The sequence below is a fragment of the Zophobas morio genome, unplaced genomic scaffold, assembly GCF_036711695.1.
Source record: "Zophobas morio isolate AGI-343-1 ecotype UQ-CSIRO unplaced genomic scaffold, CSIRO_AGI_Zmor_V1 ptg000834l, whole genome shotgun sequence".
In the NCBI taxonomy this organism is placed as follows: Eukaryota; Metazoa; Arthropoda; class Insecta; order Coleoptera; family Tenebrionidae; genus Zophobas; species Zophobas morio.
Genome location: NW_026972936.1, coordinates 100,715 through 117,708, shown reverse-complemented (window position 1 = coordinate 117,708; position 16,994 = coordinate 100,715). Strand labels below are relative to the sequence as shown.

General features: G+C 25.9%; 1 long non-coding RNA gene across 1 annotated transcript; it reads left to right on the top strand.

Annotated features, from left to right (window-relative positions):
• Positions 1-11,667: 11,667 nt before the first annotated feature.
• On the top strand, positions 11,668-14,045 carry LOC135122013 (uncharacterized). The gene is made up of 3 exons (XR_010279209.1): positions 11,668-11,740; positions 11,806-11,936; positions 13,976-14,045. It is a non-coding gene; the product is annotated as an uncharacterized LOC135122013 (long non-coding RNA).
• The last annotated feature ends 2,949 nt before the right edge of the window (positions 14,046-16,994 follow it).

Here is a 16,994-nt window from a genome sequence, read left to right as displayed (position 1 = left end):
AACGTAGTTATTTTTATTGTTTTTATTAAATAAAAAGCAAAAATCAAAACTAATTAAAACTATAACTAAATTAATAAAAAGGTAAAAAAGTAAAAAAAAAATAAAAATTAATAAAATTACTTAATAAATAAATAAAAAAATAAAAAAGCGAAAAATTTGGTGAAATTATATAAAAATTTGGCAAATTTATTTTATTTTGTAAATAAACTACTAGAATACTTGAAGATAACTCAAAGATTATGAAATAAATTTTTTTACTACAAATCCTAATTTAAATTAAGTTCAAATAATATAATTTTAAAGCTGCATATAAAAAAAGTTTACGGCAAATAATAAAGTTAATAACTTTGGTATAAAAAAAAACTAATACAGTGCAGTTCATAAGTACTTAAGCTAGCCAAACACAAAATTTCTTGCAATTAATTAAAATTAAAAAACCACTGAATTACTTTTAAATAATAAAAATTTAATATTAATTTTTATTTTCTACATATCTAAATTTAATTAATGAGGTAGGAAATAAAAAAACTTTATAAAAGTTATTAGAAACTTTGTTAACCGCAAATTTAAAACTACAATTAACGGAAAGGCAAATTTTTATATGATATTATATAAAATTATGTCTATTGAATCACTTGAAAATAATCAAAAGATTTAATATTGAATTATATTTTCTTCTACCGATCTAAATTATAATTACTACATAAGTAAATAAAAAATATCGATTAATAAAATATTAGAAATTGGTAAATAGCTTAATATCAGCAATTTTCAAAAGATTTTGAAATCAAAAAAACAAAATTTATGAAATTGAATGAAATTAAAATACTAAAATATATGTAAATAACTAAAAAAATTATAAATTATGCGTCCTTTCTTCTACAAATCTACATCTAATATGCTGCGTTAATTAAAAAAATAACTATTAATACATATTAGAGTCTTTTTAACATTGTAGAAAACATAAATCCCGCAAATTTAAAAGCTTTTACAATTAACAAAAACGCACTATATTTATTTTCTCATTTTAAAATCATCAATGATTGTTAATTAAATATGAAAAGCTCAAACTTTCTGAAATCCGGTCTTCTCGGAAGCAACTCGGAAACAGCGGTTATTTTCTAAGCAGTTATTAAGTTTTGTCTCGAGTATGTGATACTTTTCTTTAACTTCATCCATCTTAAATTATATTATCTACAAAAAGTAAAAAAAAACTACTTACAAGTAAACTTAAAAAAAATATATAAAATATATAAAAGAAATTTAATATTTATAAATAGCAAGAAAGCATTAGTAATATTACTCGTTTTTTATAAAGATAATGATCGAGAAATATAAAAAAAATATAAAAAACAAGCAATCTATTTTTTTTAATAGTATAAAAGCAAATAAGTAATTCTATAAGAAAGGAAAGGTTTACCTTACATTAGAAGGAAATTATTTAAATTACTTATAAAAGTCGAAAAATTTATCAATTACAGCACCACAAAAAAAAAAATGAAAATATTATTAACAAAAATATTACAAAAACTTCATTTTTCTTATAAAATTATTAAAAGTTTTCAATTACTAATAAACAATGAAAGGTTTTAACCTTTTGAAAACTAGAAAGTTTAAAAAATTTAACAAATAGTTATAAAAGAGATCGCTTTACCAAATGTTTATGCTTTCATTTTTTACTAGCTGCTATACTTCTATATTATATTTATAACTAAAAGTAAATTCTGGAATTATTACTGACTTAATTATGAACGCTAAGATTATAAAAGTATAACTTTTATTATTCAAGCCTTTTTTCTAAAGTTTACCCTTTCACTTTTTTTTAAATGCTATATTTTTACATAATATAAAGAAATAAGAGTAATTCTACACTACTTACTAAAATTATTACTGACTTAATAAAAACGTAAAGAGTTAAAAAACTAAAAAGTGTTACATATGCGCAACCAAGAGGGAGGAAAAAACCACAAGTGCTAGGAAAAATTTTTCCTCTTGAGTAACCCAATTCAACTTAAAAAATTTGCCGGGAAATTTTTTTAACTAAAAAAGTCATTTTTTAAACAAGATGAGTTGCCTTTTGTACCAGTTTAATCTTAATTTTTTTAAAATATTGCTAATTACTACTAAATAAGTACATTAATTAACATTTAACTTCTCACGAGGCACCTTTTGTATTTAATAGGTCAAGATTTATTGTAAATTTAAAATTTATTTGTTTAAACATTGCTTAAAATTAATATGCCAAAAGGATAAAATTTTTATACGCTTGTAAAGATGTGTTTATTTGGCTAATTAACTTACTTTATAGCATTATAGATTTTGAGTATTTTACAGTTAAGAAAAAAAACCTTTTCTTATATTAACAAAAATATTATCTAGCATTAAAGACGAGAAAGAAAAAGTCAGGGTTTCCCTGCTTATATAGAGGTTAATGTATAAGTTTTCTTCGTTGAGGTACATTAATTTTTATATTCCCCTGAATGTACTTAAGAAAATTAATTTTTGATCTTTGCTTAAATTAAAAAAAGGTAACTTTTAAAAGTTAATCAATTGTATGATGAACTTATATCTTTTAATTTACATTAAAAACAACTTTGAGGACTTACCAACTATTGTCTTTAAATAAGTTTAAAGAAACTCTTGGGATAGTAAAGCAAATACTAAAGTAGATGGCGCATAGATAGTTACTTTAAAAAAGAAAATCAAAAGAAAAACAAAAAGTGGGGATAATAAGGCAATGTTAAGGCATAAAAAAGCAGGTAGAGCTAAAGGGATTTACCGAAAACGGAACGTAGAACTTAAACTATTAATTAGGGCATTTTTTTTTATAAAAACAGGCAGTAAAGTATTAGCATTCAAAGTTTTTCAGCAAGAATCGAACTTACACGATAAAAGTGTTCATTAAAAAGAAGCACGTACTTATAGTAAAATGACGAGTCGCTAGCGCTAAGCTAACAAATATTAATTTCTTAAAGATAACTTAAGCTTCTAAGTTTACGAAGGAAACGCATTTATATAATGAAACCTTCTTATGCTAGACTACCCAAGCTATGTTTATGAAAAATTTATAAATACAACTAATGTTCATAAGTTCACGATAGAAAATCCTCCGCTAAAAAAACTTGTACTACGAAATAGATATCATATAAAAGTACTGCTAAAGAACCGTTTGCTCTGGATAAACCTCCTAATATGAATAAAAACACAAAAGCTGACTTTGGAGAAACTAGTTCGGATCTAGTCGGAAATACTTTGTAAGCAACGAAATATATATAACCTCGAGGTTATGCTCAATAATTTTCTTACATAACCGTATAAAAGTTAGACTACTTTATAAAAATGAATTCTGTAAACAAACATTAACAATTGAAGAATGAATATAGCTGTTTAAAGCTCTTTTAGCGGAGACTCGCCTGCTCTAAGTTCTTTTTTTATTTTTGTTACTTTATTAAAATATAATTCCCTATGTTGCTTTACTTCCAGATAAGTTTTATAAAAGACTATATAATATTTTTAAAAGCACAATAAAATAAGGAGGCTCTATTACTTACCTAATACAACACACCTTATAAAAATAAGAATATAAATACCGTTTTTAAAGTACTTTTATCCGTTAACCTAGCTCCCAGTTACAAATGTAAAGACAAAAAAATTGTTTTTAGAGCTAATTTTTTTTTTGGTCTGACACTATAAAATTTGGGTCGGTTTTTTTAAATTTATATATTAAGTCTGTAATATGCCACAATAATAAGGTATAAGCTTTAAATCATTAACTAATTTATTAAAACCTTTTATAAAAATCCAAGTTGGTATACAGTAAGTACAATAAAACAGATATAAAATCGAAGAATATATAATACTTAAAAACATTTCACAAGATTGTTAAAAATCAAAGCTCTTAAATATTTTCATAATTGTAGTACCCGACGCATAACAAGCCATTTTACCTTCAAAGTTTGTGATAAAGAAAGTTGGCAGCTATGCAGTAAAGTATTAAGTAACTCGTTCAAAATCTATTCATAAAGTATAGCATACAAAATACAATAGATATTTTAGCCTGCCTGTTGTAATATAAACACAATGCACGCTTTTAACAAGTAAAAAAAGAAAACCTCTAATGAATTTACTAAACTAAGTTGATTTCAATCCACTGCTAGTATCTTGTAAACTCGTTGTAAATTTGTACTAACTGTGATCATAAAAAGTAGCATTTGCTGTATATTTCTGTAAAGCAAAAACACTATAATCATATTCATATTTTTAAGTTGTTTATTGTGGCTAATTTATTTTAAATAAAAAAATTTAAAAAAGTCCATAAAAATTCCAATTTAAGAAAAACGTCAAAAAGCTAAGCAATTCCATATTTTAAATTATTTATAAAAACGCATCTAATATAAGCACATTTCTCGAGCCAGAACAAGCATTTTTGGTTATTCTTAAAGCGTGAAGGTAAACTGGAAGACAACTGGAAATTGTGAGGAAGTCTACAGTAAACAATGAAGGGTAAGGTGTACCAAATAATATAACTTGCACCTCTCGTAAGTAAGAATCCTCTTAAAAACAGGATATACAAATATCAGTTTTTCTGACTACAATCCCACTTTCGATAACCCCGAATGCCGAAAATCTATTTGAAATATAAAACGACCGTTAACAACAACAAATGTTCCGTTTTAAGTTAAGCATTGGGTGAACAAAGGCAAGAGTATGAAACAAATCAGCATAAAGTAATATCGCTCGACAATGCGCGACCGCAGCACTGAGGCTGTTAGGGAAACACTGGAAATATTCCCCTGGGAAGACTACCTCATGCGGATGGTTCACTAGATTGTGTCCCAACCGAGTCTAACTTGTTTCAGTCAATAGCGCACGAACTTGCTGAAAAGCACGTGGATTCATACGTAAGTATCGAAAAGTGGGTCTCTAAAGAATAACCTCTGAAGATGAGTCGATTTTTTGGGGGCACACGCTTTTTGCCGGAAAAGTGAGAAAAAGTTATATCTAACGTTGGCCAATATTCTGCTCAATTCTTTTTTTAATTTGTTCATTTTATAAATATCTAATTTTTCAAAAATCGCTTTATAGACTTAATAAAAATAGAAATCTACTTCTTACCAAAGATGTATGTACCAATATTATAAAAATTACCTAGATTAAACTTTCAGTCAACAGAAGCTCCAAAGTTTATTTTATTTTTTTAAATATTTATTAAGTAATAATTAGTACCTGTTATTTTCTTCAAATTTTGAACCTTTGTCCACTAACCCTAATTTAATAAAAGTAGTTCGTGCCCTCTTTTTCTTGCTAGAAAGGACTTTTCTTGAAAACAGGTGATAAACTGTACTAACTTATATGTGCTTTTTTTATAATTTAACTTTATTAACAAATATTTATTATAGAGCCTTATAATAAGAAACATTTTTTTTTTGAATTTTAAAATTATTACCTTACATAGCTAAAAAATATATCGACTACAACTTTTAGTAAAGAAAATTCTAAGAAAAACAAAAAACCAAATTATTTGACTCTTATCGTAACATTAATATATAGGCAAATAAAAGTTAAAGCTGGCTCTGTTGTTTAAGTTTTTATTTATATAAAAATGGCGCCATAGCGCTCGATAAGTAAATTAACGTCGAATGCACGAGTTCTTAAACAGGTTTTTAGTCACTCACGAGTACAACCCCAATTTAGCTTTCAACCATCCTGCTAAGAGTGCGCCATACCACAACTTATAGTGAGTTCTCCCGCTGAAAGGCGATTAGCATGCCCAGCTACCCGTTCGTAGAGAGCGACGGCAGCAGTAAAAAAAATTTTGGTCAGCAGCTCAATCTGTAGTTCGCGATGAAGTGTATTCCGCACAAACCACGGCGCGTTCGTTAAAAGGCGCAGCATTTTATTTTGTCGCACTTGAAGCGAGGACGTTATTGCCGATAAGTCGTAGACCCGGGCAGATGAGTATATCATAATCGGCCGAATATACAACGAAGCCTTCGCTTATTGCGCAACGAAAGTTTACTTTTGCTGCACAATTGAGGATATATCATCTCTGTAGCTGCCTTGCCCTTCGCCGCCAAGTAAATTACGTATCTAAAAGTTAGCGATGTCGGTAGCGCATGGCATTTTTTCTTTATAAAAAGCGATTTGCTCTTTACCGCATTAATAGAGAAGTTCTGTGGCTGATGACACCAGCTAGCAAGCGCGTCGAGACGAACGTTGTGGACGCTGACATAATAACACGGGTGTGTAGAAGGCGACCGCGTGCGGGGGTGGACAGATAGGTCGCTCGTAAAGAGCGCGATAGCAGCGGAGATGGAAGAGAGCCCTTGCGGAGCGGAAATCTCGCTGTGATATAGAGAGGTGACGACGGTGCAGCGCCTACACGCACGTTGAAAAGAGGCCTTTTAGGTACGACTTGAGAAATCGAAGGACGCGCGGTATCTCCAGAGCATGTAGTTCGCTTAGCAGGCCACCATGCCATACTCGTTTCTTGCCTTTATAACAAGATGACGCATAAAAAATATATTTGGTGGAACTAAGGCATAAACCAGCAAACTTACTAAAACTTTAAATATAAAAAATGATAATACCTCAGCTAATACTAATACTCTGAAGCTTTATTATAAGAATTTTTATATTACCATATAAATTGAAAATCTTTCTACATCTCCGGATCGGTTTGATGCTAATTTTTTTTTTTTAATTTTATTTTATAAAAAATTGGTGCACTTTAATAAAATGAAATCGTTTTCAAGTTTGTACTTAAGTCGAATTGCTTTTAAACAAAATTATAAGAAATCCACAATATTATTTCTAAACAGCTAAATTACAAAATGACGTTCTTTTTATAAAATGACGCAAAGAGCTGCATATGTTTTAGACAGTTCGATAACCAATAAAACCTGCACGCATTTTTTTTTTCAACTGCACATTCTGTGACGCGCAAGAAATGTGCATAACAACAACGAAAAAAATTCTATAAAACTGTGTAATACTCCCTATAACGTCGTCAGCTATAAAGTTTAATTTCAAATTATTATAAGTAAATGAAGACACGCGCTTAGAGCAGATCAAAAGAAAATATATGTTAATATACAGAATTTTTTGTGCTTTGCGTTTACGTGGATAGAATGTCAACCTAAACCACAAGGTTATTAACACACAAACCCAAACCCATCTGGATGGTATACATTTAGCTCAAAAAACTAACTTTGTTAAGATGTATAAACAAATAAATAAAAACAAACTTGTCCACACTAGTCATTTTGATCTTTACAACTGCACCTGTTAAGTAAAAATTTAGAATTTTAAAGTAAAGCTTAGTTACTGGTGTTGTGTAAAGTTAATCATTATTATATAAATTAGTTGCATTAAATTAAAACATACTGTACGCAATCATCGAAAATTCTAAATACTTATCCTTATAATAGTAATTTACATATCGTTTTGATTATAGTAGATTTTTTCTTTTATTAACTAAAATTTGAAACATTCCTCTGATATTGTTAAATAGAACAATTAAAATTATCTAAATTTTTTTTTATTTTTTGGAGTTTTTATTTTATTTTAACTTTTTTTATTTTTTCACTGAGAGAAAATTATGCTTTCATTTGCGAGTCAAGAAGATTTTCAATGTACGCTGGTTGGCCTGTAACTGAAAAAGTCTTTTTAAAATTAATGCTTTTTTAAAAAAGTTATTATGAAGTAATAAGCTAGAGGCTATAACTTAAGTGATATAATAAGCATTATATGTAGTTAAGTAAGGTGCAAGATTAAACTTATGTTTATAATAAAATTATGAAGAAAAGACATGTTGATTGGTAAGCGTTAGTTTTAAATATCGGCTTAAATGAAATTTAGCTACTTGACTTCATTATATTAGGTATTTTTTGCCATGAAATCTTTTTTAAGGAAACAAATTAGTAATTAACCGAAAATTAAACAGGGAAAGTAATATGTTTAATATGAATTTTATAATTAATAAAGCAATTTCTATTCAGTAATTAGTAAGGTAACGACCGCAAGGTCTAAAGCTTTCTCTTTTAAAGTTGACTATATAGTAGATTACTACCGATTTCTAAATATATTTTAGGTTGTACAAAACCACTTAAATTTTCTTTTGATACAACTATTGTGGAGCTTTTCATTAAAAACTAGAAAAGGAAAGTTGCTTAACTTTTCTTATGGTAATATTTATGCAAACTTAGCCAATTAAAATTAATGCTATAAATAGAAAGTAAAATTTTTTTGCCTTTAATTATAAAAGCAAGGGGGCAAGCGGTCTTCCAGTTTCTTTTGTTTTTTCTCTCGTTGCCTTCAAAATGTCCTGGGACGCTTATGCGCAAAGAATGATTGATGCTGGGGCTGCAGGCGCTTGCATTTTGGATAAAGGAGGGAATGTTATTAGCAAGAAGGGAGAGGAGGTTGACAAGCTTTCGGCAGATGAGGCAAAAGCAATTGCAAGATTGAAAGAAGGAGACACCTCTGCCATAAACATTGGGAGAGAAAAGATTACTTTTATTCGAAGCTCCTCTGATCCTTTCTTGGATTTTCGCTTTCGCAAGAATCCTTATCTCTACTTTGTTTACGTTTTGAGAAATGTTATATTTCTAGTCGTTGGCCAAGATGGGAAAAATTCAAATTACATAGAAGCTTCCTATAAAGACGTTAAACACTTGTATGATGCTGGGCAATAGTCCTACATCCCGTGCTTCTTTCAAGATATAAAGAGTATTTTTTTATATTAATCTTTTATTATTAATTTAAAAAATATTTATTTCTAAGTTATTTTTCTGACTATCTTCACAAATTTAATATAACCTTGTCGACGTCCGTGTTGTTTATAGAACATTGTTTATACTGGACTTTGACTTGTTGGTCAAAAAACTCTATTTTCAAAGCGAAAAGTTTGGTAGCAAAAGGTAGATGCTTAGGTTAATATACTAACTTTAAATCGTTTAATAATCTTTTAATTTATTTAACCGGAGCTATTTTTTTTTCGAAGAGTTAGTTTAGTATTTTTTTGATGGTGTGCCTTGTTTAAAGTAATTAAAAAGATCAATTAACTAAAGGAATCTTATTAAGTAAGGCGAAAGTACTTATAGATAAAAATGTGCCATTTAGCATATTTCTGTATCATATAGGAGTATTATGCTAAAAATATTCTAGAAGCAGTCGGGGAAAACTTAGTAGCAGACTTTTAAGAGGATAAACACAAGTGACTTTTACTTAAAGGAAGCGTACTAAAATTATAGAGAAACCTTTATTTTACTAATTCGCTAAAAACTAAAAGAATCTTTAAATCTGCTCTACTTAAATAAAAATCTTAACGTCTGGGTAAGGATTACTTCCTTTTGTAAATCTGTTCAAACATATAAATATATATCCGAGTAACATTTTCACCCCTTTTCTGTGGTACTCTAGGCGCGATTGTGTTAAAAAACTTAATAAGCCTCAACTTCTTTCATTAAGTTGCATAGTTATAACTCTGTTATTCCTCCAGCTTTTTTATAAAAGACGTTAAAAATATTTTAGACACCTTATAAATATTAAAAAAACTAAAACTCAGTTTAAAAGGGAGCGTAGCATGGGAATTTAGCGTAAGTTGTAAAAAGGGAGTAAAACTTGGACTCTGAAGCTGAAACATAGTTTTCTTATAAGACGCCTTAAGTAATTTATAAATAAGTAGTGATAACTATAACACTTAAATAATAGTTGTACAGTTTAGAAAGACAGGATAAATATTCGTTTAAAACACATTACCTTGTTCTCCATTTTTAAAGAGTTAAGAAATTTTACTAATTGTTTTGATTGAAAAGGATCATATTTAAAGTTCTATTTCTGGCCAACTGTAGTAGAATCGTTTCCCTTCGATCCCTAATTTCTTTTCACGAACTTCTATTAAACTGATCATTCTTTGTGTTACACTTCTTCCTACAGTTGAGTGAATTTGATATTTTATGAAATTAATATAAACGAACCCAATATTTGTTACTACTTTTATTAACCTGTGATTAATCCTAGTCATCCTAGTCACTTTTCCTCCTATAACTACGTAACTTTAGCAATTACCGCAAACCTAAACAAAAATATTTACACTAAATTTTCGAGTCTTGAAAATTTTTTAAGCCATATGCTGGGAGATGCTTAAGCAATATAAATCTTAAAAAGGAGATAATTACGTATAAATAACTTCATATTAGTTATAAATAACTTTTAAGTTAAAATTCTACTATGCTAGGTTAAGACACACTCAAAATTAAGTACAGCATTAGAGCATTATAATAAACACTAACGTACAGCTCGGATTCACATTATCACACTTTTTTTTCAGCATCCTTCCTTTACAATTTTAACAGTAACAAAAGAACGAAATTATGAATATGCAAGATGAAAGCGCACAACAAGCCATCTACTTTTTTTTTTTATTATTTTCTTAAGCGTGTTACTATATATATATTGTGTGTAGCGCTTAAACTAAAGCTCCGCACTCAGAAAAGTAATATCGGTTAAAAAAAATTGTTTTACCACGCCCTCCGTACAAGCTCTCTTGATATACGACGTAATAAAACTAATAAAAGATTAAAACAGCTCGGAACTTAAAATGATCTTAATATAAATTCTTCATTTATTGACAAAAACATATACAATTAATAATATGTGGTTTTTGTAATAAACTCAAACCTGATCACAAACATTCCTAAGTATTTTTTAAACTTTTTTGATTATTTTATATACAAAGCACTTCAACATAAAAATTATGAAGCACTCTTCGGTCGTCTATTACAATCAATGAATCAACATTATTATGAGAGTAATAAGTTGATTTAGATAACAATAAAGCTTTGTACTTTATTTATATTATGAAAACCTTTTAAGAGATTAGTTTTCAAAAACTTAAAGTGCAATTCTTTCTCTTTCTTTGTTTCTTATATTCCCCTCTTGGCTTTTTTAAACAATTATGGTAATTCTAGAGCACGAGAACAGAATTGGAACCGTTTTTATGAATACTTGAACCTACTAGCTTAGCTTTATTACAAACGATCTTCCTAAAAATTTAGTAATTATCGGATTTCCGAAGTAATTAAGGTTTCCAGCCATTCGATCAAAACCACTAAAGGACACTGGAAAGCAACGCTTTTCCTTCGGCTTATACTTAATTTGCTAAACACTACAGTATACAATATAATTGAAAAAGTATTCTCCCTTACTTCTCTTTAAAAGATAAGGTGCGGTTTGGGTGTCTAATTAGTTTTTTACTTTAACGAATGTAGAAAATTAAAAAAAAATTGGTAAATATATATATATTTACTTTTTTATTACACCAAGTTTTTACTATATACAATTTAAACATTTCAGTCTTTTTGAATGAAGCCTCTGGACACTCGAACTACTTTCCTTTGTTAACTTACTTATTGAGGCAGTTGTCAAAGCTTTTAGTTAAATAAATTTTTCTGCTGAAATTTTTTTAACTTTTTTTTTTAATCAGGACTAACTTGTAAATGGTATGTTTTCTCCAAAGGCTAAATTTTAATCCTTATATTAAGTTATCTACTAATTTGCCAGAAACTTAGTAAAAGTTTGCGTTATACAGACCATAATTGATTTCTATAACATGATTATACAAATAAGTGAAAAACACCGACTTAAATATATTCACTAACTCAGTTTTAATGACATTTCCTGGTGTTCGATCGAGTCAAAAAACTTCGAATACTCGAAATAGCTTTTAATTGAAAAGGTTACAATTTTCCAGGGATAACGAGCCCCGTTCCGAGGCTTGTAGGTAAATTTGCTTACAAGCAGGAGATTAGTCTGCCTGGTAGCCTCGTCGCCTCAGAAGACCATGTCTAGGGGGAACAACTGAAGGGGTCCGGTGAAGAGCTCCAACTTGCACACACCACGGCTCGTTTGTCATGACGCACAGCAATTTTACAGTTTTTATTTTATATTTTTAACTAAAGTTTATAAATATTAAACATATATAGTTAAATTATTGACAATTTAATTTTTAATATCTTAAAAAAATTTTTTTTTTACTGTTAAATTTTATTTGGTTAAGTTGCTTTACTCGAATTTTTATAAATATGATATTTAAATATTTTTTATATAAATTAGTTACCTTTTTTTTTAAGCTTCTAACTAATAAACCTTTTAAGCTACCACTGTAGTTTTCTTATTTTCTTAAAAATATGATTGTGAAGTTTTACTTAATTAAAATATTATATTATTTAAGCGGTCAATAAAAAACTAGTATAAATAATAAAAAGTAAAAATTTATTGTATAAACTTAATAAATATGAAATAATATATAACTCTCAAAGTTGAAAATGGGAAAAGAAAAGAAAATCTCTAGAATAAAAATGAATTTATAGATAAAAACCAATATGACTAGTAAAAATATTTGCTCAAGTTTTTAGGATTGTATTATTTTTTTTACAGCTTTAGTATATTTATTATAAACTTTTCTTTACTTTTAAGATTCATTTCGATGGCGCGTTTTTGTTAAGTAGACAATAAATTCTGTGCCAAAATATTAAACACTAACCAAATAAATTTAAGTATCAGTAGCAGAGGTAGCTACGTGAATATTTTTTTTATTAGCAGGAGAACCTCCTGGTAGTGCTATGCGGCAGTCCCTACTAGGCTGTGGCCCCTCCGCACCAGCCTATTTTCTATTGAAACAAAAGAATTATTTAACACTTGCTATACCAGAGGAATGTACCTAAAGCTGAACTGCATAAAGATAGTTTTTTGGAAGGAATTATACTGCATGCCTAACAAATTATAATATATTTAAAATATGGCGGATTTTTTTGATATTTCATTAATATATAACTGAAATTTCCACAATATTCTTTTTTATAAATCTCCGCTCTCCTATTATAATAGGTTTATATAATTTTTATTTCTTTTAAATATATTAATATATATATTTCCGATCTACAATCTTCTTTAATAATTTCTGCTTTACCAAATATCATGAATTATATATTATATAATAATTAATTATTATAATTTTATATGTAAAATTGTACAATTCTATTATTTATAATAACCTTTGCTTTTCCAAATTTTAAAAAATTTATAAATTATTATAGTTTTTAAATTTTTTAACCTTATATTTTTAGTAAATAAACTGAATTAATAAAAAAAATTATTTTTATAACTAATGAAATATCATAAACAAAAGTGTTTCAAAAAAAATTTTAGAAAAAGCAATATTAAAAATTTATTATTATTGTCATTCATCCTCTTCTAAATTTTTTTATTTAAATATTTTAACCTTTTAATCGTTTATAATATTGTAAATGAAAGTGCTCTTCTAAAAGTTTAAAACAAAATAATGATAGTTTTTATTAAATTTTAATTATAATAACTTCTTGCAAAATTTTATTTATTAAAAACTGTAACTTTTATAATTAAAATTTTGTAAATATAAACTTTTTTACAATTAAGTATCAAACATTTAAAAAATTTTTTCAAAAAGTAAATTTTTTTTATAACTTCTTTAAATTATATTTATTAAAACTTTATAACTTTTATAAATAAAATATCAAAAAGAAGAGTTTAATTAAAAAAAAAATTTATATTTATCAAAAATTTATAACTTTTATTAACTAATAAAATTTCGTAAAAAAAATTTTTTTAAGAAAAAGTTTAAAAAAAATTATTATTTTTATAAAAATTTTGTAATTATCTAAACTTTTAAAAATTTCATATAAAAAGAAATTTATTATTTAAATTCAATATTTATTAAAACTTTATAACTTTTATAAACTATTAAAAATTTTGTAAATAAAAATTGTTTAAGAAAAGTTGAATTAAAAGAAGTTATTATATTTATAAAAGTTTCCAAATAATATACACTTCAAAAATATTGCGTGTATAAATTCTTTTAAAAAAAATTAAACGAAATTATTATGATAAAAATTTCTATTTATATAACTTTTTTTAAATTTAAGTTTTTTAATAGATATTCGATTCAATTCCTTTAAACTGGAATATTTTCTCAGTAGAGCTGCTTTTAACCTCTTAGTTGCGCCGTTGTTCTTCTTTTTGTCGTGAATTGAAAATAAATTAATAAACTGGCTAACCATTCTAATTTAATACTAATTTTTTTAATTTATTGAATAATTTAATTTGAATATAAAGGGGATTTTACATTTATAATGAAAGCAAGTTATTTGCAGATATAATGTTATATGCTACAATTTATACTATCGTATTAATTATAAATTAATATATTTAAAATGTATTTAAAAATATATTTAAAATATATATAATTAAAAAAATTGTGATTATTAAATAATTTTAAACAATTTTTTGTAAAACTATAACAACATAAAATAATATAATTAAAGGTATTTTATATTTATGAAGAGAGTAAGTTATTTTTAAAATAATAAAAATATTCATGTAAGAAAAATTTATAATATTGATAAATAGATTTTAAAATGTTTGAAAAAAATAAATATAATTAAACAAATATATTTAATTATAAAATTTTTTTATATTAATTGGAAAATGATTTTTTGTTGGCCTAAAAAATAGAAATAGGAATCCTTTACAGTCTTTCATGTCCTTGCAGGCTTAAAGAACTCTAGAAAGAAATTTAAGGTTAGGGTTGTGATTATTTACATAATTTTTTTAGAATTGCGAATTGAAAAATTAAATTTTTTTTAAGTAATTCATATTAATAAAGAAAGCAAATTATATGCAAATTAAGCAATTTTTATTATAAACAAAATTTTAAAGAAATTTTTACTAAATTTTTTTTTTAATGTTAACTTTAAAAACAATTTTTATTTTATTTATTAGAATTATATATTTAGTAAATTTCAAAAGAAATTGAAAATCTTGTTTGTGTCAACTTAAAAAAAAAAAAAAATTCTAAAATGAAAGTAATTCAATTTTATGTAGAAAGCAAATTTATTTTAATTTTATATATTTTACTAAAATAAAATATTTTTTAAAGATCCTAACTAATATTTTATTATACTTCAAACTTTAAGCTAATTAGGTATAAAGTTTTTTATTGTGGCTGTTAATTATTGTTATTTTTTGATTATTTGGAAATATATCCTATTTTCACCGTAAAACCTATAATAGGTAAAATCTTTTATATATGACAGTAACGTGGTATGGGCGCCTAGGGTTCACTCCAACAAAAAGTTATGAGTAATCCATATTTTTTAAAAGTTGTTGAAGATATTAAGAAATAGGAATATAATTATGAATTATAATATATATAATCAGTGTAAAGGCTATTTGATATTTTTGTTTAGTAGATTTTAGTACTACACATTTTATAAGTAGTAGAAACTGTTATAATTATGTTTAGTATGTTAACCATTCCTTAAAAAAGATATAATTTCTTTTAATAGAAAATTTTATTTTAAAATATATCGTATTTTGCTTTAAAGTATAACAAATTTAAAGTACGAAGAAATATTTGGTAATATTTTAAAGAGTTTGTCTTTTTATTTATAAAGTTAATGTTTTTTTTAGTTTTACGTAAATAAATATTTTATATTAAAATATAATTTAAAATTTAAAGTACAAATATATAATTGTAATATTTTAAAGTTCGCCTGTTTACTTATAATTCTTTAATATTAATAAAAAAGTATTAAGTTTTATCAGTTTTATGATATTTAAGTGCTTGGAGATGTACTTAATAAATAAACGATTGTATAAAGTATTTGCTACAGTATTGTTTTATACCTTTCAAAGATTATTTATTTTAACTATAAACTAAAAAAATTTAAAACTCTCAAGGATTTCATTCCTTTAGGGCGTTCAGCTAAGCTAAGAGTTATTTGAAAGTGCGAACTTTACAAACTAAAAAAAAAATAAAATATAAAGAAATAATTAAAATCAAAATTTATATATTAAATATCTATAATGTATATCAATAGTTTTTAGTATAGCATCAAATTTGTTTCCTGATATACTTTTTAAGAAAAAAATTGATCCATTTTATTATTTACTATTTACCAAAAACCAAATAGAAACCTGCAAAATGTTTAAAACTACATAATATTTATCCGTTATAGTAGTGCATCAAAATAACCTTTTTAGAAACTTTTTAGGAAGCAAGTATTGACCCTCCGTTCTTTATTTATCCCTTATTTAACAAAATATCTGTTAATTTAAAAATATTCTAATAAAATTTACTAATTATATTATATGTTGTAGTAGAGCCTTAAAATAGTCATATATGAAATCTCTTAGAAAACAAAGATTGATCTTTTTATATACCCATTTGCAAATAATTTTAGAACTCCGCAATCAAGAAATATATTCAAATATTATAGTAGTGCCTTAAAAAAAAAATAGAGTCATTAGTGTTGCTATCACAGTAATTTAACGTTTTTTACTAGAAACTTTACCTTAACTTATTCTTTTTATTATTATTTTCAAAAATGCAAAGTTAATCGGAATAAGAGCAATAAATATTCTACTTGAAAAATTCACTTAATTTATGTACAAAAAATTTACATTTAAGAAATCTCTAACTTTTTAACTGAAGTAGGCTTTAAAGAAAATCTGTACACAACGCTAACAATAATGCCTTAATGCTCTAACTTTTTAATAAAGTAAAATATTGCAAAGCGTTAAGTTTTAAAAGATATGCACTGCTCTATAGAAAACAGTGCATAAAGTACATATTGGGCAATTTCTAGTTATTATAAATTTTATTAACTTGAACTCTTTTCTTAACAAAATAATAAAACTAAAGTTTATTAGAAGAGCAATACTCCCCCTTGAAATGTAGTAATAATAGCCGTCTTCAAAAATACTTAAATTGAGCATTTCATTTTATATTAACAAAAAAAAATAGGCATACAGCCCTTTAAAAGAGCATTGTCTCCACAGTAAAAAGCAACAAATTGATAGCTATCACCAACTAGTTTTTAATTCTTTAAAATAAAAAAAAAACGCCCCTTCTCTCACGTAAAAAGCTGTACTAAAGTACTTTGAGGTAAGAT